Raw genomic sequence first — 25,900 nt, 5'->3', positions numbered from 1 at the left:
TTGTTGAAATATAATAATAAATAGACTATATTTATTATTATTATGATCTCTGTTTGTTCAATCAATTCCTTGTACACTGGAAAAAATATTCGATTTATGGGTTTTCTAAATATGCAGGACAGGAAAGAAATAGATTGTTGAAATATAATAATAAATAGACTATATTTATTATTATTATGATCTCTGTTTGTTCAATCAATTCCTTGAACACTGGAAAAAATATTCGATTTATGGGTTTTCTAAATATGCAGGACAGAAATAGATTTTTGAAATATAATAGACTATAATAGACTATAATAGACTATAAATATATAGACTACAAATATTTGTACCTTCTCGCGTGATACAGAATTCGGCAAACGAACTTTTCTTGAAATAGCATTTCAAATATACAGGATGTCCCAAAAATGTCTCGCAATCCGAAAGTGGCGGGTTCCTCGGGTCATTTGAAGCAACTTTTTCCTTTACAAAAATTTTCTCCGAGGCATCGTTAATGAGTTATTAACGAAAAACAGTGACCAATGAGAGGCGAGCTCGGCTGGCGCGAGGCGACCGAGCCAATGAACGGTACTGGGCTTCGTGCGCTGGTTGGCTGGGCCTCCTCGCGTCAGCCGTACTCGATTCTTATTGGTCACTGTTTTTCGTTAATAACTCGTTAACGGTGCCTCGGAGAACATTTTTGTAAAGGAAGAAGTTGCTTCAAATGATCCGAGAAACCCGCCATTTCCAGATTGCGAGACATTTTTGGGACGCGCTGTATTTAACTACGTAACGTTCGTACATCCATCTGCAACTATTATCTAAAGAAAAAAGTTTATTTGCCAAATTCCGTGTTACACGAGAATACTAACTATTCATAGTTAAGTAAAATTTATAATCAGCTAAAAATATTTACACTACCTCGAAAATCTGTTTTTCCCGGACCCTTGAAACACGTCACAAAATATTTCGTCGAATTAAACAATCGACGAGCGAGAAGCGACGAATTTTGAATTACTTTAAGCGCGTCAACAACGCCGCGAAGGAAAAAGTCCCTCGTCGATAAATCGAGGACCATAATTTGTCGCTAGAACGTTCGACAGGTAACTCGCTCGTTCCACCGAACAAGTAAGTTCGATTTTGCGGACGCACTTGTGCTCGCTTCTTAACAGGACGAGGCGTCGGCTGAAAAAGTTGGAGGCTCGCATCGAGGCGAGATACATCAATGCCAGTTTCGCCGCGAGAGCACAATATCCGTGCTTCCGGTAAACTAATTTTTTAAACAACGCCTGCGGCCCGTTTCTCCCAACGACTCGTGCATCACTCCGAATCATTATTCCTCTTCCAGTGTGCCACCCCCTCCGCCGAGTACGTGATCAGTTTGTTAACCTGCTTCCACGTCGTTCCGTACCCCCATACCGTGAATAATATCCGTAAAGTATAACGGCGTCACTTCGGCCCGTTGAACGGCCGATTCGTCAGCGCTTAACGCGAACAAAAACTGCGAACTCTGCGGCCGAACGCCGTTCTACGACAGACACGATGTTCTACGTCAGACACGATGTTCTACGTCAAACGTGAGGCCAGGACAGAAAACACATCGCGACGAGCAGAACGACGGGAACTTCGCAGGACGAGCTTCGTGGACGGACTGTTGAATCGTCGATGAGCCTGGTTTCATGCGATTGCTTTTATCGTGCAACGATGTAGAATGCAGCTTGTAGAATTTTTTTATACTTCATTATTATATACGAATTTCATTATATATACATACTTTATTATTATATATATATTCTTCATTATATATACATACTTCATTATTATATATATATATTCTTCACTATATATACATACTTCATTATTATATACATTCTTCACTACATGTGTGTATATATACTTCATTACTATATTATAACATATTATATTATAAGATACAATATTGTACAGAGTGTCCAAAAATTACTGTACTTCCGGGAAATGGAGGATTCCTTAGGTCATTTGAAATATATATACTTCACACTATATATACATTCTTCACTACATGTATGTATATATACTTCATTACTATATTATAACATATTATATTATAAGACACAATATTGTACAGAGTGTCCAAAAATTACTGTACTTCCGGGAAATGGAGGATTCCTTAGGTCATTTGAAATAACTTTTTCCTTAGCGAAAATGTTCTACGAGGCTTTGTTTACGAGATATTAACGAAAAACGTGGACCAATCGGAGAGCGAGTGCGACCGGCGCTCCGCCCTCGCGGTCAATGCCGCGTCGCGTCGACCATCTGACGCAGTGGCAGCGGTCGCCAGGGCGGAGCGTCTCCGCCCGTACGTGATCTCTCATTGGTCACTGTTTTCCGTTAATAACTCGTAAACAAAGCCTCGTAGAACATTTTCGCTAAGGAAAAAGTTACTTCGAATAACCTCAGGAACCTCTCATTTCACGGAAGTATCATAATTTTGGGATACCTTGTATACTGCTGACCGTTCGCTCGATATTAATTTATGTGGTGTTTTCTATTCAGAAATAAACGAAACAAAAGAATAGAAAAATTGAATATGCCTTGATCGATGAATATAATGTTAACTATGCACAATTAAGCAAACCAAAGCCACTGTACTTCCATTGTCTCGTCGTAATATTCTATTAGGACCTATATATCGTAAAAATGTTGAACATTTTAACATGAACATTTTAACTTTGATTAAATAATATACTTGAATTTTATAAAATTTTATATAACGTTCATACACACACACACACACACACACACACACACACACAATGTTCATACACGTTATACTTATTATTAGGCTACGGATTATATGCATTTACGAAAAACATGAATATATTAAATGCAAAATAGCAAAAACATTATAAAATTTGAAAATATTATCGCATTACCGTCAACTCGATAGAACGATTACGAAAAGAAATAAATGTCTCCGTGATTTCTACATCTCGCAATTAATAAAGACAATGATTATTTCGCATAAAAATCCACGGTCTCGTTATTACACATGTTACAGCATCGGCGCGCCGTTACAACGGATGCGTTAAGTAACCGGACACCTTTCCGCGGTTCCAGGGCTTATTCAAATGCGAGGCAGACGTTAATTTTTTAAGCGGGATTCCGCGGGACTAGAAATTAGCCGGGCTCCCCGGACGGCCGGCGTTAGGCCCGTTAATGAGCCGGAATTATCACGAGCGGACCCCAGGGCGAAAAAGTATGGTAATTAGCGGCCGGAGACCGGATTGAACTAGACAATTTCGCGGCAATTTAACCGGAAGTGTATAGCACGTACGGCGGCGATTCTACGCGGCGGCGCGGCGGCACAGGCCCGCGGAAATTCAGGCGCGTTGACCGCGTTCGCGATGTAAATCATTTCGTCCGGGGTCTGACGGCACGCCGATGGCACTTGCAACGCGGCCATAAATGTCTCTGCTATTGCCGTAATATACTCCGCTTTAAAGTATCGCCGCGCCCCGGTCGCTGAAAATTTCACGAGAAATTAAATCGAATTAATTTTGATGTATAACCGGCGGCCGCGCCGGCCAACGCGTCCGACGAACATATCTCGCTTCTCCTTTTTCGTCTGCCATTTTTTTTTATTTTTCACGCGAGCAAACTGACCATCCCGCGCTGCCGAGAAATCGCCAGATCCTGGCCAAAAGCGATAAAATTGCAAGTTTGATATACGGCTCGAGGTCGGTCCTAACTTACACGAAATATGTCTGCCGATAGTAAAATGAGTTCTCAAATTTCCCGCCAAAAGAGGTAATTTTTTGTGTCTAAAATCGTATCGACATCGCAGATAATTAGCGACTGTGTTTGAATTATTATAAGATTTATTAACTAAGGTTTACTATTTCATTGAGATTTCGGAGGCGTGCGTGGCATCGAATTAATGCCAGCATCTGTCCTTTGTTATTTAACTCTTTCTTTCTTTATATTTTTAAGCTAAAATAGTCGCATCTGCTCCAGCCAAATGCCAGTGCCACAACGTGTTGCCACTATCCGGCGCTGGTAGTCGGCTTTCCCCCACTCAGCGCTCCTTATTCCGTCACGTTATCAGTGTCACGTGTCATCGGTGACGTCACAGTGTAGTCGGCAGTCTGGCATCACGCGTCTACCGCGTGATTCATAATTCTGAACTACGATCGCGACGCGACGAAAATCATCTGTCATCATCGTAGCTCGAAATTATAATGATCACCCGGTAGAAGCGCCGCGCCGCCGCGCAAGACTCTCGGCGCATACGTCACTTAACCCGCTCCCCGCGTAGCTTATTTTCCTGCGAACCCTGGCGGTAATTATACGGTTCTCGGCGATCGGACCGGCAGAAACGATTCCTGAAAATTCCGACGCGAATCGAGAACCGGCGAGGAAGCGTCGGCGGGAATTGGCGGAGACAGCAGGATCCGGAGCCGAGGCAAACAAGCCGGTTCATTTATTCCCTGGCATCAGCAAATGCATATTGATCTACCGACCGTGTAACCTGAATTCTCCTCGATACGCGTATCTGCGCTCGACAGACTGCTCGATGATGCTTCGCCGATGCCACCTTTGTGGTCGACACTGTCGCGAATCGGCCCCGTCGCCCGCGACTAAGCTCCCGGCGAATCGGTGCGCCGCGTCACGTTTATCTAGCGACTCTATTTTTATTTTTCCACCGAGATAGCGAACGCGCGCGGACGCGCGTGTCATCGAATTGGAAATTTAGGGGAGCCACCGACTGATACACAGATTTAACCCTTTCGTTACGGGCGCCGACTATAGTCGGCGGCCGCGAGACGACCCGTGTACAGTAATGTCTCTCTAATTGATCCCTAATCGAGCCTTGCGGTTCATTTTTATAGTTACGAATTCTTGACAAGTATAAAAACGAGCCGCATGGCTCGAATAATCGTATCTCCTCTTCCCAAATTGTCGTCCATTTTTGTGCACAATCTGAGCGTCAGTTAGGGAGACATTACTGTATACGGGTTCCGACTATAATCGGCGTTCGCGCAACGATCTGTTAATAGAGCTAACTAAATATGTAGATGACTTAACCCTTTGCACTCCGCTGTCTCCTCTCGTGGGACATCGTAATTCTAGCATATCACTCGGATGTCCCCTCTCGTGGGACATTAAAGTTTATTAGTGATTACGGGGAATTGAGTTATTTCAGCGCAACTTTTTGAGACATGCATGTTTCCCTGAAGTTTTCTCTTGAAATGGCACAAGAAATCATATCAAAATATAGTAAAATTACTAAGATATATACAAGAAATGTCAGCGGGTTTTGGCGAGAACGTGAGAGGCGTGCTCACGACGGGTCGAGCACTTCAAAGCCGCCATTTGAAAAGAGCGATAAGGCAAGTTTGTAGAAGAAAGGTCGGTATGCGAACGTAGCACGCACTGTATGGTGAAATTTATAATCATAAAATCTGGAGAAAAAGATTTTCAAAGCTGAACTCAGTCTGGTTTGAAGCATCGAGCGGTATAGATAGATTTGACGAGTGAGAAAATCGGAAAAGTGATTCTTCTCTTGGTAAATAAATTGTTTGGTAAAAGTTTTTTTGGTAAATATCATCTTGTGAGTTAGTAATAACGATTAGAAATTTTCAACCTATGTATTTATTCATATTTTTTATTAGAACAATGGCAAAACGTTCAAACACGAATGAGTCTCATGACACCAGTAGTAGCGAAGATGAGCTCCAGATAGACGTTTGTACAGATATGTTAGAAAGACTCTACAGTTAGTCTATCGTTTTGATAGCAATGATAGTGATATCGTCCAAGCAACAAGGCGACGAGAGAAAGAGTTCGCATAGATAGCGATTACAACAACAAAACAAAATTATAAAACAAACAATAACAAAGTTATAAAAAATAAAATATTGATTTTTTTGCAAATTTCTCGATTTCAGCCAATTCATAAAAGTCCAATATCATTATAATATGTTAGTTAGTTCCAAAATCATACTAAGTAATACGAGGGTCTGTAAATGCCCGTTTCTGCCGAAAAGTGGCGCTGAGTAGCTGGTAGCCAACGTCCAGAATGGTTTTCGGAGTGCTATGAGGGTTTATATTCATACAATATACTCATTTTCATGTTTTTCATATAATACGATGAAACAGTTGTTACGTAGCTCTTAAAAAAGTGTACATGCAAAGTGCACGCTTCGCGGCATGGTGTCCCGTTCTGTGGCGTCACTCCAGCGAAGCGGGATGCCGTAAGGAAAGGGTTAACTATAAATAATATAAAGGGTTAAATAAACCGTCGAGCAAATTATCGGTTTCGTACTTTTTATTTCATAACTATGAAAATCGTAAAGCTGATTCCGTTAAAAATTATTCGATACAATTTCGTACTTTTTATTCGGGCACGCGCTGTGGTAAAAATTGTGAAAAATTCGCATAAATTCTATCTTGTAATTCTTATGCGGCGATTTTTGTTGGTCGCTTTTAAACCTTGACGGGTGTCGCGTTAACTTTCGTTGCGTAAAAAAATGTCGCACGAAATAACGTTTCGTGTTATTTGACGCGAAGAGAAACATACAAGGCAACGATTAATTGTTCGCGGTTATTTTTATTGCAATGTTCGTATCTTGATCGAAACGAAATTGAATAAATTGCTCGTAAAAACGCGCCTTTATAATGTGAATAATCGCGAATTAAAATTTGGGGCGCGTCGAAATGGCGCGCGTTTCGCAGAGCCAGTGTTAATTATCATCAATGTATTCCCGAAAGGCATTAATTCTAGATTCGCGGTACCTCCGGAACAAGGCCCTGTCGCAACTCAGTTCCAGCTTTGACTAACAAAAGCGGACGAACTTGAGCGCGAGCCTTGTCAAAAGCCGGGACAATGGCTGTCAACAACCAGAGGTAATCCTGCCAAATTTCAGTCCTAGCTCTCGGCACGAAAATCCTCTGACAGGCCCGAGAAGAAGGTCAAGCTAGACGGCGACGAATTTAGAAGAGATAGAATATAGGTCACGTGTGAAAACAGCCTCGGGCCGCACTTGGTCCTTGCTAAAAATTGCACGAACTAATCCTGTCGCGCCGCGCCGTGCAGCGGCACGCGTACGTTCGCGAAATAAAAATCGCCACGTTTCCGGGAAGCTTGCGCGAACATTGGTTTCTCCTAATAATCTCGGCTCGCTAATTCCCGTCGCGAAATCCGCGCTCTAATTACGAGACGGCGGCGCGCAATTTCGCGCATTAAACGCGATTAAATTACGAGAATTTTTCGTGATCGGCCGGGCGGCGTTCGCAAACTTGGTAATTTAATACGGAACGCCGGTGTTTGTTAAATACGCGAACCGATAGCCGGTCGGGCGCGGTTCGATTGCGAGCTCCAGTAAATTAGGCCGGAATATTTTCGAGGCAGTGCATCGATCCGGCGCGGATGCAACGATTGCGAAGAAACATGGAGGACCGAGAGGCTCGAAACCGACGTCGCTGTTCGCCGTGGCCGCGGCTCGACGGTTCCTCGATATCAAACCACTGCGTAATTTTTGCGCAAAACGTATTTTCGCCGACAAGGTATAGTAATTTCTGCCGGAAATGTTCGGAGGTCGGAACTAAGACCGGTAGTTCTGAGAATACTAAGGCGCCACGTGCCACGATTCGAAGGCAATTAGGAGGCCACATGACACGAGCACGGCATAGAAAAATGGATATAAAATGGTCGACTTCGAGTGACGATAACTCCGCGAAAAATCACCTTAGGACGATGACTCTTTCTTTGAATTAAAGCTTGGAACCTCTACTTTTAGACACTATATTATGAGTTTTAAGTTTGATGCATCCTCGCCGCTGTAATCCTTTAAATGTGAAGCCATGTTTGTCATGTCGAAAATTGCCAAGTTTGACGAAATGTGCATTGGTCAGTTTCGACTGACGATAGCTCCGTGAAAATCGTCGCAAGATGAGGACTCTTCTTTCAAATTAAAGCTTGAAACCTCTACTTTAAGAAACTATTTCTGGATTCTAAGTTCCCCGCGCCCTCGCCACTGTAATCCTTTAAATGCGAGGCCATGTTCGTCATATTCAATATTATATACTCGTCGAGTTCGACGAATTGCACGGGCTTTGGAAAATTTTTGTCCGAGATGCCGTTTGCAGCAGAACAAAGTTCGATCTTTCTCCTTTAATTTAAGAAAAAAGAAACTCGGCTGCGATTTGTTCTCGCAAAGTTACAGCAGTTTACAGTAACCCTTGCATGTCGAAAGCACAAGGAAATTCGCAGCGACCCGAAATTCGGCATTTCCGGGAGAGACTACTGTAGTTCGATTGACCGACGCGACGATCCAGAGAAGTTGAACGCGCTGGCCCGTCTGACCTGCTTGTTTCTACCCCATTGCCGCGTATCCGACCGTGAAGCCATTTTCTAAATATCCTCGGAACGAGAAAACGTTTAGATCCACGTTTAGATCTCGATGAAAGTGCAGATTATGAAACGGAAAATTGCGAGAGAGTCTGCGCTACGGTTCGACCACGTTCGGACGATTCAAGGAACGTTAGATTTCAATCCGACTTTAATCCTCGGACGGCGGACCATTTTCAGAACAGCACTATCCACGATGTTTATAACAATTCCGAACTTCGTTCTACAATTTTTCAAAACATATTTTCGAAGATGCAGACTTCTCGATTGTTCCTAATGCAATAGTAATTCGTTTTATCGAATTGCCCAAAGTTGCGTCATTTAGTGAACAATTTTCCACGGGACATTTGTACCGATTTTAAACAAGTGTTAATAAAAGTTAATAAAAGCTAAAAGTTACTAAAACAAAATAAAAGTAATAAAATAAAAGTAATATAACCTTGACGCATACGTATATTAAATAAATAACTCGTAGATGTATCATCACGATCCGAATAATCGTAAATAAAAAATCCGCCTTTTTTAAAAATAAATAGAAAGGTTAAAGAAAGCGGGGGAGAGGGGAGTATACAATATGAACTATACATTTATTTATTGTCTCGTCCTATTCGCTTTTTTCCGTTGCGCCAATTTGATAATAAAGAACAAATTGCGCCGCGGAAACGAGGACCGGGCGATGGTTAAAAGTAGTTTCATGTTAGTCGGAAAGGGTTGCGAAATTATGGACAACGGGTGGTTCGAGGTTGCAGGGGAACGGTCTCTTTGGATGCTAATCGAAAATGTAGAATGCGGCCCTTTGTGGCGGCCTCGCCTCTCGAGGAAATCAAAATTCGACGAACGCGGCTGAATGAAACGTTGTTAACTGGTCTGTTCGCTGCCCATTGTTTCTACTTCGTGCATCCAACGACGACGGTAATTGCCGCGGGGAGACGACGCGGCCGAGCCGAGGCTGTTACGAAATTGCGAACTCGCGTCGTCGAGGTAACATCGGCAAATATTCTTTCAAACGTTTTTCTCTGCATTATTTTCACATCTACGTAATACGTACAACATTCTGAAATGCGAAGAAAATTGAGAATACAATAAATCCACCCTAATTGACGCTCAGCTTGGAAGCAAAAATGGACAATTTCCGAAGAGGAGGTACGATTATTCGAGCCTCGCGGCTCGTTTTTATAGTTGTAGACTGTCAATAATTATAAAAATAACGCTAATAGTCGCATCTGCTCTTTCCAAATTGTCCACTTTCGTTTCCAAGCTGAGCGTCAATTAGAGAGAAGCAAAAATGTGCTCAGCTTGGAAGCAAAAATGAACAATTTGCGAAGAGAATGTACGATTATTCGAACCTCGGGGCTCGTTTTCATAGTTGTAGACTGTCAATAATTATAAAAATAACGCTAATAATCGCATCTGCTCTTTCCAAATTGTCCACTTTCGTTCCCAAGCTGAGCGTCAATTAGGGAGAAGCAAAAATGTACTCAGCTTGGAAGCAAAAATGGACAATTTGCGAAGAAGAGGTACGATTATTCGAACCTCGGGGCTCGTTTTTATAGTTGTAGACTGTCAATAATTATAAAAATAACGCTAATAATCGCATCTCCTCTTTCCAAATTGTCCACTTTCGTTCCCAAGCTGAGCGTCAATTAGGGAGAAGCAAAAATGTACTCAGCTTGGAAGCAAAAATGGACAATTTGCGAAGAGGAGGTACGATTATTCGAGCCTCGCGGCTCGTTTTTATAGTTGCAGATTGTCAATAATTATAAAAATAACGCGAATAATCGCATCTCCTCTTTCCAAATTGTCCACTTTCGTTCCCAAGCTGAGCGTCAATTAGGGAGAAGCAAAAATGTACTCAGCTTGGAAGCAAAAATGGACAATTTGCGAAGAGGAGGTACGATTATTCGAGCCTCGCGACTCGTTTTTATAGTTGCAAATTGTCAATAATTATAAAAATAACGCTAATAATCGCATCTGCTCTTTCCAAATTGTCCACTTTCGTTTCCAAGCTGAGCGTCAATTAAGGAGAAGTAAAAATGTACTCAGCTTGGAAGCAAAAATGGACAATTTGCGAAGAGGAGGTACGATTATTCGAGTCTCGCGGCTCGTTTTTATAGTTGCAAATTGTCAATAATTATAAAAATAACGCGAATAATCGCATCTCCTCTTTCCAAATTATCCACTTTCGTTCCCAAGCCGACCATTAATTAGCCAGAATTTACTATATATCTAAAAATTCATCATTCTTAACCTCCAACCGGCATGCCGTACGTCGAGATTCGACGTCGCGTCACGCTGCGAAACGAGCTGCAAATCTGGCCACCGCCGGAAATACGATCGCCCTTTCGCAGAAATCATCGCAGAAACAACTCGAACAGTGTTCTCGATTCTACTCGATTACTTCCGCGGCGAATTTAACCCGGAAGCGGCAGCCGGCAAGCTAAAAGCAGCTATTAATTATTCCAGATACTCTTCGACTTTCTCGCGGAGAAATTCCATGGAACTCGGTTTCTACACCAAGAAAGGACTGTTACATCTTTTCCGGTCGGTCTAGAAAGCTCTTCGAGAAAGAGGGAGGGGGAGGCGGGAGGAGGAGGTACAGAGTAGATCGTTGCAAATAGCCGGGGATATTCTTGGCAAGAAGATTCGAGGATCGATTTCTATGGCGTTCCAGAGACGTCGAACGGTGCCGCGGCGAGTTCCCGGCGGGATCTCCGCAGGGCGGGGAAACGGGGGCTGAAGGTTTCTTTATTCAAACGGAAGGTGCGCGGCAGCCTCGACCACCGGAAACGTCCGGGAAAACGGGGTCGTTCGTTGCAACGGAGACCGCGGCGGTCGGTTTGAAAGCGCAGGGACGACGGCCCGGGACAAGAATGCGCGTCGCGAATTCAAGTTTTTCCTGGACCCAAGGAACCGGCACGCTGTCACGGGACGAGCTTCGCCGGGGGTTCCGGGGGGTTGGTTCGCCGTCGAGCTCGGGCGCAAGGGAAACGGACGCGGCTCGCTTGGCCCTCCTGCGCTGACCGCAGGCTTCGCAGCCGGCCGCGGGGAAAAACGCGGAAAAATAAGGCGGACGCAGCGAAAGAGACTTTCCAACGGTGGCCGATATGTGCGCCTGAAATATGCGCCTCTGTCCTTGGCTCGTTGCCCGAACGGTGCCGCGGAGTGCGAATTTTAATCCGCTTCATCCGACAGGATTTGTTACCGATCTGTGATTCTTGGTCTATCGTTCGATAATACAGGGTGCCCTCGAGATGGACGAACAAATTTTGGTATCATATTCTGCGTATTCTCTGCATATAATAATTTATTAATTATATATTATATATTATTATATAATATATATAATATAATATAATATAATATAATATAATATAATATAATATAATATAATATAATATATATAATATATAATATATATTATTATTAATTATATATCCGTATGGATGGAAAAGGGTCGTGTTAACGTAGGTCCGGAAACTGTTCGTTTTCAAGACGAATACATACCTTTCGTTTGCGAGATTAGACTTTCGAGAATTGTAATTTACGCAAAGAAAATGCTGAGAATGACTTATCTGTGTCATGGTACACGCTATAAGCGTCTACGATAGTGCAGTTAGTTCTCCAAATTGTCCCTCAGCTTGCAAGCAAAAATTGGCAATTTTGGAGAACAATTGCAGCGTTATGAGATGTCGAATTTAATATCAGAAATTGCATGGAGAAGTAGTCTCTGTAATTAAATTATTTTCATTTAATTAGCTGCAGCTCGAGGGATCAAGATTATTGCTGTAAATTCTCCCTAAGTGACGCTTGGACTAATTGATTGCACAAAAATGGACAATTTCGGAGGTGGAGAGATGATTATTCGAGCCTTGCGAACCTTTGATAGTTGTTGATTATCGGTAAATAAAAGAAAAGTCGAATAATCGTATCTGCTCTTCCCAAATTGTTAATTTTTTTGTACAAGCTGAGGGTCAATTAGGAAGAATTTACTGTATTTATTTATTATTTTATTATTTTCGAGCCCTTCTACATGAAGGAATAGGAAGTTAACTTTTTGACCGATAATTACTTAATATTAATGCGATATTAGAAACTCAATAATGTTATTAACGAAACCACGTAACCAAATAAATTAAAATATATAGTTACAATATAAATAGTATAATAACAATAATAATAATAATAGTAAAATATAAATAGTGTAATAATAATAATAATAATAATAATAATAATAGTAAAATATAAATAGTATAATCATAATAATACTATAAAAGAAATAGTATAATAATAATAATAGTATAATATAAACAGTACAATAACAATAAATAGTATAAATAAATACATATACTTATAACGCGAAAAGTTCTTTCACATTTACTTTAATAATTTATCAGGACCGTGTCGAGAAACAATGGACCATAAGTCAAGTAAATGCAACAACGTTCGCTTTAAGATTTTTGTCCGCCGGATCTTGCATGCAAGCAAGATAACCAGGAAACAGCGAATGAATATATATTACCGTCTCACTGTCAACACATTGAGAAGTTAATAAAAAACGAAATAAATGCAGTTCGTACATCTCTTGTGATTAATGAAGACAATTATTATTTTACACGATGACCCACTCTCTAGTGATAAACAAGATCTGTATCCTGCTTGCTCGTCTTCTCTTTGTGGCTCGAGCTAGCTTCTTTTCACCAAAAACAGCACTCTGCGTTTCATAATTCATTCCTGTCGCGATCTGTGCTCCTTTTTCTTCAATTATACCTTGGAAGAATTGTTAGGTGGCGATGAGGTACGCGAGTAACGACGCACTTGGACCGCTATTTTTCTCGGGTTCTTGCCTCTATTTAGTAATAAACACAACTTGCATCCGGTTCTCTTTCCTTTTGTCTCGTCCTGCCTCGACTTCTCTTTGGTCCTGTCTTATCTACTCTTCGGTCATGTCTAGACTTCTCTTTGGTCCTGTCTCATCTGCTCTTCGTTCCTGTCTCATCTGCTCTTCCGTCCTGTCTCATCTGCTCTTCGGTCCTGTCTCGTCTCCTCTTCGGTCCCGTCCAGCTTTTTAAGCAACCGGTACTCCGCGTTTCATAATTCCTCGCTGCCCGCCCCTGTGTCCGTCCCTCCCCAATTTCGTCTCGAAAGATTCCCAGCACCTCGATGATTCAGTACACGTATCGCACACAACTATCTCAGCCGAGTTCTTGCCTGCAACTAGCGATGAGCGCGGCATCCATCCAGCTTCCTCCTCTTCCGACTCGTCCGGTAACCGTCTCATCTTCTCTTCGGCTTCGCGCGGCCTTTTTACCAAACGGCACTCGGTGCTCCATCATTTTTTGCTTTCTTCTCCGGTTTGCTTTCTTCTCTCTCTTATCCACGCCGCCGTGTTTACGGAGATCCTCTAATTACTGTGCCATATCACGCGCGTCTTATCGCTCGAGCGCGTCGCTCGATTTTTCCTTCGCGCCGTTATCGCGCGAAGCCCCGAACTTTTCTTCCTATTCCGACATTTTCGCCGATTTCTTTGCTCGGGAATTCAAATGGGTGGCTCGAAAAAGACGCGGGATTTGTGTTGCTCTAACGCCGGCATTCTTTTCTTCTGAAAACGGTTGAACGCCGATCCTTTCTGCGGTGTGTAATTTTTATGTTCAATTTTTATTAATTGGCATCTGTATTAGGATTTAACGAAATATTATTGCGCGCAGTTATAATCGAAAACACGAGGTTCGTTCATTCGCTAAATTTTGCTCTGTATTTCCGTGACATTGTCTTGAAATTCTATAAAACATTACGGTAGAACTTTTTCAAAACTAGAGTAAATGAACTGAATTTTTTGTTCAGATAACTTTAAACAAGTTTTAAACCGTTTTAAAAGGTGTACACATATATTTGTTACTGGAACATTTTAGCGCTGAAATCTCCTTTAAAAACCGCGTCTACGATCGAAGACTAAACTTTGTATATTACCTTGACATAACCTTGACATATATTTGTTACTGGAACATTTTAGCGCTGAAATCTCCTTTAAAACCCGAGTTCACGATCGAAGACTAAGCTACAAAATTATGTTAATCTACAAAGATTAACATAATTTTTTACGCGACGTTGCGTGATCTGTTTAGTTCCATTGCATTTCCTTTCTTTTCCTGTCAATTTAGTTCTCCGTAACAACTGTTGTCATTCTACAGGGTGTCCCAAAATTATGGTACTTCCGGGAAATGAGGGGTTCCTGAGATCATTTGAAGTAACTTTTTCCTTAGCGAAATTGCAATCCGCGGCTTCGTTTACGAGTTATCAACGAAAAACAGTGACCAATGAGAGGCGAGCTTGGCTGGCGCGCGGCGGCCGAGCCAACCAGCGCACGGAGCTCGGTTCCGCCCATTGGCCCAGACGCCTAGCGCCGAGCGAACTCGCCCCTCATTGGTCAGTGTTTTTTCGTTAATAACTCGTTAACGATGCCTCGGAGAAAATTTGTGTAAAGGAAAAAGTTGCTTCGAATCATCCCAGGAATCCCTCACTTCTCGAAAATACCATAATTTTGAGACACCCATTGCGTACCAATGATCTTCTTCCCCGTGTACAGAGAAACAAATAAACAAAGAAATTAAAGAGCGCAAAACGAAGAAAGAAATCGGTGCGAAAATCGCGCGAAGGGAGCCCCGGTCCTTTAATTCGGAAAAGTGAGACTGGTCGTCCAAGTGTCCGATGGAAAATCCGGGCAGCCAGGCGTGTTCCCGGTCGAACAGATATATGAGTGGCAATATCGCGGCCCTCGATACGGCCTCGTATAAAGTCGCTCATCAGACAGGAACGAGGATGATCCTGCACGGTCCACAAACAAGGCAACCGAATAAGCCGATCTAACAAGGTGAAACGCTCCGTTGTGGTTCATGGGTTATGTATAACTCGATTCACCGACGCCGATGTCTCCGATTTTTCCGGATATCGCGCCGAATAAAAATCCTCTGGCACGGAGATGAACATCGAAAAAATAAGAGCAGCAAAAGGAGAAAGGGAGAGAAAGAGCGAGAGAGGGGGAGAGAGGGAGAGAGCGACTGACCAAACAGACCATCGAAAATAAACCCGTCGGAAATATGCAAAACGTTCCGGCTGCGATCGATATTTGTAACTCGATTCATCTTCGATGTTTCCCGGCGCTTCTCCTCTCCTTCCCCCCATTCTTCCGTCCCGGCCCTCCATTCCAGAGGGTTTAATGCACGTTTTGCTCCGTCATAACTTCTACATCGTTGAATTTGTTTGCAGCGAACGCAACGCTGGAAATTTAAGTGTGGCCGGCATTGTAATATCGGGAAATCACGTGGCACGATAATATTCTCGATGCGCAACATCTTGGCGAAGCTATTAACCCTCTTGGTATCGCTATTAACCCCCTCTATGATCGGACGTTTATGTATCGTTATGCGAGATTTGTGTAATTTGAAACCAGGGAACGTCGGCTTCGGGACGTAAATTAGTAACGAATCGAAGAACGAATCGAGCTGAACTGATGTGTGAACGTATTCATTAACAAAGAGAATAATTCATTATTCACATCATGTTCACAAGAGAATAGAACTCGTTAACAAACCTGGTACATAATTATTAATTAAATTACCTAAACTTACTTACTTAAAAATTACCTAACCTTAAAGTTGTATCAAACTATGGAAAGTGCGTAATAACGGGCCTGGACACGTTTGATTTAAAATATATAATTATTCGTAATAATCCGATTATTTCATTTCATTGATTATTATTTTCATTTCACAAATAATTTAGAAAACTAAAACTTTATTTTACTTCCAGATCATTTTCTATTTCAATTTTCGCTCAATTAAAATAACAAATAATTTTACATAAGAATTATTGAATTAATTAGAACTGAAATTAATAATAATTGATGAGAACTCGTGAATTAATTAGAACAGAAATTAATACGAATCGATAAGAACTCTTGAATTAATTGGAAATTAAATTAATAAGAATCAAGAATTCTCGAATTAATTGGAACTGAAATTAATGAGAGTTAATACAAATTCTTGAATTAATTGAAACTGAAATGAATAAGAGTTGATAAGAGCTCGTGAATTAATTGGAACTAAAATTAATAAAAATTGATGAGATCTCTCAAAATTAATTGGAATTAAAATTAACAAGGATTAAGAATTCTTGAATTAATTGAAACTGAAATTAATATGAACTCTCGAATTAATTGACACAGAAATTAACAAAAATATAGAATTCCTGAATTAATTGTAACTGAAATAAATAATAATTGGCACGTATTCTTGAATCGATCGCCCGAAATTGATTGAAAATTATCGAGCGAAATTATCTTCCACATTTCATCGATGATTCCGCGCTCGGTCTGCCGTGAAGAAACGAGCCGAATCGATTTGATCGCCGGCCCGTTTGCTCGCGCTGCCTCGACACGCACGTACCGATCGACGACGATCTATGATGATTCCGTTCTCACGGTGGATGCACCCGCGATGCACTTTTCTGCTGCGCCTCCGCGGACCACCTCCGCCGGCCGACCCGAGGTCGGATCGATAGATATTATTTCCGGCCTGCTCGCGACACGCGCGGAATCCACAATGCGCTTCCGCGTGTACACACTCGCGCGAACCCGCGTCGCGCGCCGGCTCCGTCGCGACGACCCGCACATAGTAATGCGAACGCGACTCGCGTAAGGCCGCGCGTCTGCCGGCGAAGGAACAAGCCTTTTTCCGCAGGCTTTAAGCTGCCGTTTAATGAATTAACCCCCCGCGGACGTCTCGCGACTTCGAATCCTCGGAAATTTCCCCGGCGAACGTAATCGCGGCCGCTGGATCATGCCCAACTGGATTTCGTCGTTTCAGATCGGTCAGACATGGAACGAAAGTTCTCGCAGCTGCGTACACTGGTAAAAAATAACGCATTGTTCGAGTTTTTGTTATACGCCCCGATAAAAAAATTCGCGGAACGTGATTTTATCGAATTTCCGCACAATTTCCATGTTTGCAAAAATCGCTTTGTACTTTGTTTAGCAAACCGATGCTTTGAACGTTTCGGAAAAATTCGACTCGGTTGGTCTAATTTGAAAAAGGACATTCCCTTTCAAAAGGTGTTTCACATATTTCTGTCCACGTTATTTATTCGCGCATCATGTTTAGATACTTTTTGCGTGCGAGATTTTGAAATTATTTAATTGGTATAGTACTTCACTGGTGCGTTTAAGTATCGTTCGTTCTTTAGGAGCTTCTGTGTAATTTTTTATAAAAGCTGGAAAGTGATTGCAGAGATACGAGAAGAGCGAGTAATTATATTGATTCAATATTATTATATTTTTAATCGATTGCCACTGTTTTAGTCACTAGCTACCATACTGACTACCCTAAAATGAATAAATAAGACTTGCTTGAGAATATTGATCACTATACTGCGGATTTTATGCATTTATGCATTTATAACATTGATTTATAACATTATTAGAAGAATTTAAGGATATTGTCACATTATTTTCAACTTATTACGATTGTTGAACAAGAAAGGATGCTTCTATTTAATTTATATTTTTTACAGTAAATTTAGATAACTTTTATTTTGCATAATGATCCGCAGTCTATTAATCACCGAAGTATCTCGACATTAATATTAGAATAACATTAATGTCTCCGAAACCAAAAATATCTAATATATAATATAATATAATATAATATAATATAATATAATATAATATAATATAATATAATATAATATAATATAATATAACATAATATAATATAATATAATATAATATAACATAACATAACATAATATAATATAATATAATATAATATAATATAATATAATATAATATAATATAATATAATATAATATAATATAATATAATATAATATAATATAATATAATATAATATAATATAATATAATATAATATAATATAATATAATATAATATAATATAATATAATATAATATAATATAATATAATATAATATAATATAATATAATATAATATAATATAATATAATATAATATAATATAATAGGATAATATAATATAATATAATAGGATAATAAAATATCGAATAATAAAATATCCGATGTCCGTCTACTAATCTTGTTTCTGCTTAATCAACTGCTCAATTTGCGTACATTATAAATATATTTTCACGTACATCAAACAATCGTGTCTCCTATTCCCAAATTGTCCATTTTCGTTTACAAAGCCGAATGAAAATTCGGGAAGAATTAACTGTAATTTCTCCGGAGCGCATGATTTTCATTTCGGATGTTTTGTTTGTTGCAGGCTCGTCGCGCGGAGCCTACCCCTAATTTCCAGTGAGTACCGCCATACCGAACTAACGTTGTAGACTCGATGGTAACAACATTACACAGAACCATAAATAATTTTCGTTACATTATACAGCCGCAGCGGCGTGTTGAATGCGAAGTTGCCGCAATGCGAAGCAACCCGCCAACAATTACATCCTGATCAGTTATGTCGGTACAATTATCCGGTGGCGGAAACAAACACGATTTAACACGAGATTTACGGATAAACTGAAATCAGCTATTTTACATCGTATTTATAAAATTATAAAACTAGTTCATCAATAAAATATTATATACAGGGTGCTCCAAAAATGTGTCGCAATCCTCAGGTCATTTGAAGCAACTTTTTCCTTTACAAAAATTTTCTCCGAGGCACCGTTAACGAGTTATCAACGAAAAACAGTGACCAATGAGAGGCGAGCTCGGCTGGCGCGAGGCGACTGAGCCAATGAGCGGAACTGAGCTTCGTGCGCTGGTTGCCTGGGCCGCCTCGCGTCAGCCGTACTCGATTCTCATTGGTCACTGTTTTTCCGTTAATAACTCGTTAACGATGCCTCGGAGAAAATTTTTGTAAAGGAAGAAGTTGCTTCAAATGATCCGAGGAACCCGCCATTTCCGTATTGCGAGACATTTTTGGGACAGCCAGTATAATATAAATGTAATAATTGTCGCATGTAAAACGCGTATACTGGGCGACTCGATTCAAAATCGAGCAAATCAAATATATTTGAAATTAGATAAAACGATGCTAAAAAAATATTTGATTCGATTTCAATGGGTCACCCTGTATATCGAATGAATAATTTACAAATGTATATTCACGATTTGAATAATCGATGACTTGAAGATTGGCGAGCCGTCATTTTCACGACGAAAAGCTGGCGTTAAGAATCGACGCGAAATAATGTCTTTCTTACTGACGCTCAGATTGTCCACTAAAATGGACAATTTGGGAAGAGTGGATACGATTATTCGAGCCTTGCAGCTCGTTTTCATAGTTGTTGATAATTCGTAACTATAAACCGAGGCGCAAGACTCAAATTAATCGTGTCTCCTCTTCCCAAATTGTTCATTTTTGTGCGCAATCTGAGCGTCAATAAGGGAGACCGGAAAAGGAGATTTGATCTTATCGAAAACTGTAAAACTCTTCCGTCGACTCGAACCTCGTCCAAGGTTATTCACACCTGCTATGACTGTTATAGTCAACTGTTATATAACTGTAATTTATCAACTGTTATTTAACTATAACAGTAACTGTTGTATAACTATAATTTCTTTCGAGCGTCTGCTTCGCGTAACCGCGAACTATGACGCGTCTCTGAACGGATTACAGTAACGTCTCCCTTACTGACGCTCAGATTGTCCACTCAGATTGACACAATTGACGCTCAGATTGACCACAAAAATGGACAATTTGGGAACAAAAATGGGAAGAGCAGATAGGATTATTCGAGCCTTGTGGTTTATTTTTATAGTTATAAATTGTCCACAATTATATTGTCCGCAAGGCTCGAATAATCGCATCTCCTCTTCCCATTTTTGTTCCCAAATTGTCTATTTTTGTGGTCAATCTGGGCGTCAATTAGAGAGACATTTCAACGATAAAAAATATCCGGTCGCCATGACGCATCGATGAGAATGAGTTCGCCCGACTTGCGGGAGGAACATCGAAGTCCCTTCGATCAGGAAAAAATATCTTGCCGCGGAGGTTCCGTTCGGTAACGCTTTCGCCGTTTTCCGGTGCTCCGAAAAAAAGAACGTTCGGCCGCTGAAATATTTAACCGTTCAGCTTGCGTTCAACGTTTTTCCGCAAAAGGAAAACAACGCGCTTGGGCGCGTTGGGCCGCGGGGCCAGGGGCGAGGGGAAACGAGACAGGATGAAAACCGGAATATCGTCGTAAAATTGCGTTGAGAACAACGTCCTCCAGGCGCGGCCGGCCGTGTCGTTGGTTGAAAACCGGCGTTTCCCCGGCCGTCGACGAAACATGCATTCTTCCGCGTACGTGTGCGTCCGATATATCGTAAATAACTGCAACGATAGAACCTAACCGCGTCGCCGCTATTAATGAAACTGCAGTTCCGATACCGGGCTTCGCAGATTTCCGATATTACGCGAAAGAAATTTTCAGCGCGACAGGCCCGCTAAGTGGAATCGAACGATTATGGTCAGACGCTGCTGAAAAATCGGTTCCCTCGTGTCGTGAACGAAATTATGCGCTGTTTTCTATACTTCGTCAGATTACGCGTCATCGCTCGAGGAAAGAATTGCGATGAACAGATTCGTACGAGCGTTTATATCTGAGTCAAAGGGATCGGTTTTATATATTTGTTTACGTAATATATTTATGTTTCGATTAGCAAATTAACCCTGTACGTGCGGAATAAAATCACGTGGATCTCATTATGAATTCTTCAGTAGCCAAAATTTTTTATTTATTGTTTCTAACAGATATAGTAAATTTCCTTAAAGCTTGTAAACAAAAATAGACAATTAGACAAAATGGACAATTTCTCAAATTCGATAATTAGACGAAATAAAGAATTAGGTGAAATAGACAATTAGACAAAATAGACAATTAGACAAATTAGACAATTAGACAAAATAGAGAATTAAACAAAATAGACAATTAGACAAATTAGACAATTAGGCAAAATAGAGAATTAGACAAAGTAGACAATTAGGCAAAATAGACAATTAGACAAAATAGAGAACTAGACAAAATAAACAATTAGACAAAAATAGAAAATTAGACAAAATAGACAATTAGACAAATTAGAAAAAATAGACAAATTAGACAAATTAGACAAATTAGACAAATTAGACAAATTAGACAAATTAGACAATTAGACAAATAGACAAATTAAACAATTAGACTAAATACAAGGCAACAATCGAACAATCCCATCTCCCCTTCCCAAATTGTCCATTTTTGTTTACAAGCTGAAGGACAATCGTGGAGAATTTACTGTGCTCAACTCGATTTCTTTTGCACCCTTTTTTTCGCTTCCTGTCTTAAACACTACTCGCCGCTCGTTTTCATCTCCGCTCGCATAAAAATTATTTCTGTTTTCTCATCTTTTTCTCTCAAGTTTTTATCTATAATTTCGTGTTTCCTTTCTCTTTACTTTCATCTTTTCTAATTTCAAGTGTCACTGTAACAATGATCTTATCCCGTTGATAAATAAAGTAATTATTAATATCATTGTTAAAATCATGTATGCCCTAATACTCAATTAAACAACAATCGAATTAGCTAGAATCATCGTGGAGCAAGTCACATTTTCCTCGTTGCGAAAACAAAGAAATATCAACGTTAACAAACAACGTTCATTGCCGACCGACCAAATACATCGTTCACATTATTTCGAGTTCAGTTAATCTACAATAACTTTATCGAATCATATCTCTCGCCTTTCTAACATATCCGCGCGTGGAGATTACGTTTCGTTTACGTTCGTCGTTGAAAACGTACGAAAATGTGACACACGCCGCAATGTAATTCTAACGAATTCGATTGCTCCGTGCGAGCGCGTTCTCCGCGTGAAGATCGTTCTAATTCAACGGAGCGTTAATATTTATCCGTGGTCGGCGAAAAAAATCGTGTCCGGGCCGCGTCGCGACGCTCTGTTCATTAGGAGCAGAGAAATTACAGAGCGTCGCGCGTAGGAGGCGCGGCCGGCGATCTAGAAATAATTCAATTAACCAGCCAATTTCCTAGCAGAAGTGTCCATAGAGCAAACAATGGGTGGACACGGATCGCGGGAACCGGATCGATGGGAAACAGAATCGAGCGGAATACGCGGCGAAAGAGAATCGGCCGCGCGCGGTGAATTCTGTCAGTCATGGAACGGAAAAGCAGTCGCCGCGGCGCGGCGCGGCGTGGCGCGGGGAGGAGCGGAAGGCGGCTGGAAACGACTCGCGGGAAAACGAGCCGATCGCTCGTTCCGGAGCCCGGTCCGATTCGATCCTAAATCGATTATCGTCCGGCGTTCCATCAATTTCTAATTGACGCGATAATAAATTTTACGCGCGCCTATTCCCGCGCGCCACCGACCCCGAATTTCCAGGCCGATTAAATTTAAGCGCTTTGCTACACCCGTTTCCCAGCCAGCACCTCTCTCTCTCCCTCTCTATATCTCTATTTCTCTCTCTCTCTCCCTCTCTATATCTCTATTTCTCTCTCTCTCTCCCTCTCTATATCTCTATTTGTCTCTCTCTCTCTCTCTCTCTCTCTCTCTCTCTCTCTCTCTATTTCGCTGGCCAGCTCGCTCTTTATCTATCTGTCGCTCTCTACAATCGCCGCAGTTTCTGCGACGGGGTGGCGAAGGCAAATCGCGGCCCCGCGATTCCACTGTTATCCGGGAAAACCTAATGGCTCCCGATGGCACCCTCGACGAGCCGTTCTCCTTCGAGAATTGATGAGTGTTTTCGGCGCGGATACGCTCCCCAATTTGTACCGGGCAATGGCGCGTCCGTCGACGCATTTTTCCACGGGGCGCTGTAAGGTTCCGTCAAAAAAGGAAATCTTCGCTCGCTCGGAAATCTTCGGCTCGGTCGGTCATCCTGCGGGATTATGTGGACCGTTCGTTTTGAACGCGGCGCGAGTCCTTTCTTTTAGTTATAAATGAAAAGATTACGCTAAATTAATCATGAACTCTTGTGATATCTTACTTTTTTTTAAAAATTGACTTTCATCGCTTTCAAAGTAAACGGTTCATTTTATAGAGAATAGGGGACTCGGTGCAAATGTTAACCCTTTGCAATCGAGACTATTTTAATTAAAAAATGAAGACGTTTATTTCAACCTACAGTATTTCAATTTGATGCCCATGTTTTTATTTTATACAATGAAATTGAACATAGCATATGCTTATAGAAACTTCCCTATTATTTGACAATTTATCGAATACAGGCGAATTTGATAATGTGACAATTCTTTTAAAACAGTGTAGTAATTTTTGGCGTCGCTTCAGAGTCGCTATTCGAGTGCAAAGGGTTAACTGGCGAGCGAAAAAACATTTGGGAAGAATGCAACTTTAGATGAGAGAAGAAGAAGGTGGTTGAATGCGAACGAGTTATCGATTGTGGTAATTGCAATGTACGTCGATTAAGCATTAGCCTATTACGCAATGACAGATAAATACATTTTTTTTTAAATTTTGCTATTGGCCTTTCTATTGCCTAAAAAAAATTGAAAACATTTAGTCTAATTTAAAAAAAGCTATATCGTTTCAAAGGATGTCAAAAAATTATTCGAACATTAGATTTGAGATTGCACATAAATAATTGAATGTTCTAAAAGAAACAGTGAACTTTATTTTTCGATGAAAACCGTCATAAAGCATACACGTTCACCTCTTCAATTCTATTACTTTTCTAAGAAAATCTCTGTTCATACTACATACTTACGGTATTTCCGGGAAATGAGAGGTTCCTGAGGTCATTTGAAGTAACTTTTTCCTTAGCGAAAATGTTCTACGAGGCTTTGTTTACGAGATATTAACGAAAAACGTGGACCAATCGGAGAGCGACTGCGTCCGGCGCTCCGCCCTCGCGGCTAGTGCCGCGTCGCGTCGGCGTCAGCCGTACGCGATCTCTGATTGGTCAGTCTTTTCCGTTAATAACTCGTAAACAAAGCCTCCTAGAACATTTTCGCTAAGGAAAAAGTTGTTTCAAATCGCCTCAGCAACCCCTCATTTGCCGGAAATACCATAATTTCGGGACACCCAGTATTTTCGAATGGATTATGCATGTAAGTCGTTAAACTACTGAAATCCTAAGGATCAGCGATCGGTCAGCCGGTAAGATTAATTTTCCTCTGTCGCAGCGATTTTTCTATCGTCGCGAATACCGCAAGCTCTCTCTCTCTCTCTCTCTCTCTCTCTGGGTTCAACGATGCGAAAAGGTCTAAAAGAATTAGGTTGCCGCGACAGCTGCACGCCGCGACGATGCCACGATAAACGGAGATATAATTTTCTAAAGGAGCTTATTCTGCCGCCGCTTTGTCGCGCGGTTTTTCATACTTCGCGGGTAGTAATCGCGAGAACGGTTCGCCGTGGGATAAGCGAGATACCCTTTGTTATTTAATATCACGGAAGCTTGACGGACAATCCGACGTTCTCGTAACGGCAGCAACAAAAACCGATGGCGGCGGCGGCGGTGGCAACAGCGACCGGATCAAATGGCTCCGCGTCGTTTAATAATGACCGCGGCTCCTTTTCGAATTGCGGCGTCCGCGTTCGGCGTCGTTTTGTTTTCCGCCGGTGCACGGCGGTTTGTTAATTGAACAGGAAGCGTCGCTTCGCGGTCCGTTTCCATTCCCGTTCCCCGGCGGGCGAATGAAATTTTGATGGGCTCCTTTGCCGATCGGACGGCTTCAAACTTCCGGTCGGCGTTTTTAGAAAAGAAAAAAAGAAAAAACACCGCCGGAGAGAACAAAGCCGAATCCGTTCGGCAATTTCCGATAAAGAAAATCGAGCGAGATTACGCCGCAGCCGTCCGGCCGGGGCAACGGCAACGGCGAAACTTATTCGCAATTTATATCTCGAAGTTTCGCAGTCGCCGCGGAAGAAAAAAAGACATCGACCGCGCCACCCAGCCGACCCGACCGAATGCCCCGATAAAAAAAGGAACCCGATCGGCACATTATGGCCCGGCCCCACTTACGCGAGGAATTACAGTCGATATCCCGCGGTGTACACCATCACCCGCACCGTCGCCTGCTAACTTTCCAAATAGGGATTAGACGCGCGATTTATCCCCGCTCTCCGGTTGCCGCTTTTTTCTCATTTTCTTCGCCGCTCGATCACCGATAATTCCTTCTAGCCGACTATCAGACGTTCGATAAGGTACTTACATGACTGATGCGACTGTGAATTCGTCCTTTGCTTTGCGGTACAGTGAATTCTCCACAATTGATGCTTAGATTGAACACAAAGATGGATAATTTAAGGAGAGGAGATACGATTGTTTGGGCCTTGCTTGGGCCTTGCTTCGCGGTACAGTGAATTCTCCACAACTGACACGCTCAGATTAAACATAAAGATGGATAATTTGAGGAGAGGAGATACGATTGTTTGCGCCTTGCTTGGACCTTGCTTCGCGGTATAGTGAATTCTCTACAATTGACGCTTAAATTGAACATAAAGATGGATAATTTGAGGAGAGGAGATACGATTGTTTGGGCCTTGTTTGGGCCTTGCTTCGCGGTA

General features: G+C 41.4%; 1 protein-coding gene across 1 annotated transcript in view; it reads left to right on the top strand.

The window, feature by feature from the left end:
• The window catches only part of sfl (N-deacetylase and N-sulfotransferase sfl), a 755,463-nt gene that overhangs the window by 316,984 nt on the left and 412,579 nt on the right, over positions 1-25,900 (top strand). The window contains exon 4 of the mRNA XM_033485087.2: positions 18,663-18,694. The gene's annotated coding sequence lies outside the window, so the exon portion shown is untranslated. The remainder of the gene's footprint in view (positions 1-18,662; positions 18,695-25,900) is intronic.

Source organism: Megalopta genalis, chromosome 12 (genome assembly GCF_051020955.1).
Source record: "Megalopta genalis isolate 19385.01 chromosome 12, iyMegGena1_principal, whole genome shotgun sequence".
NCBI lineage: Eukaryota > Metazoa > Arthropoda > Insecta > Hymenoptera > Halictidae > Megalopta > Megalopta genalis.
This window is presented reverse-complemented; position numbering and strand designations above follow the sequence as displayed.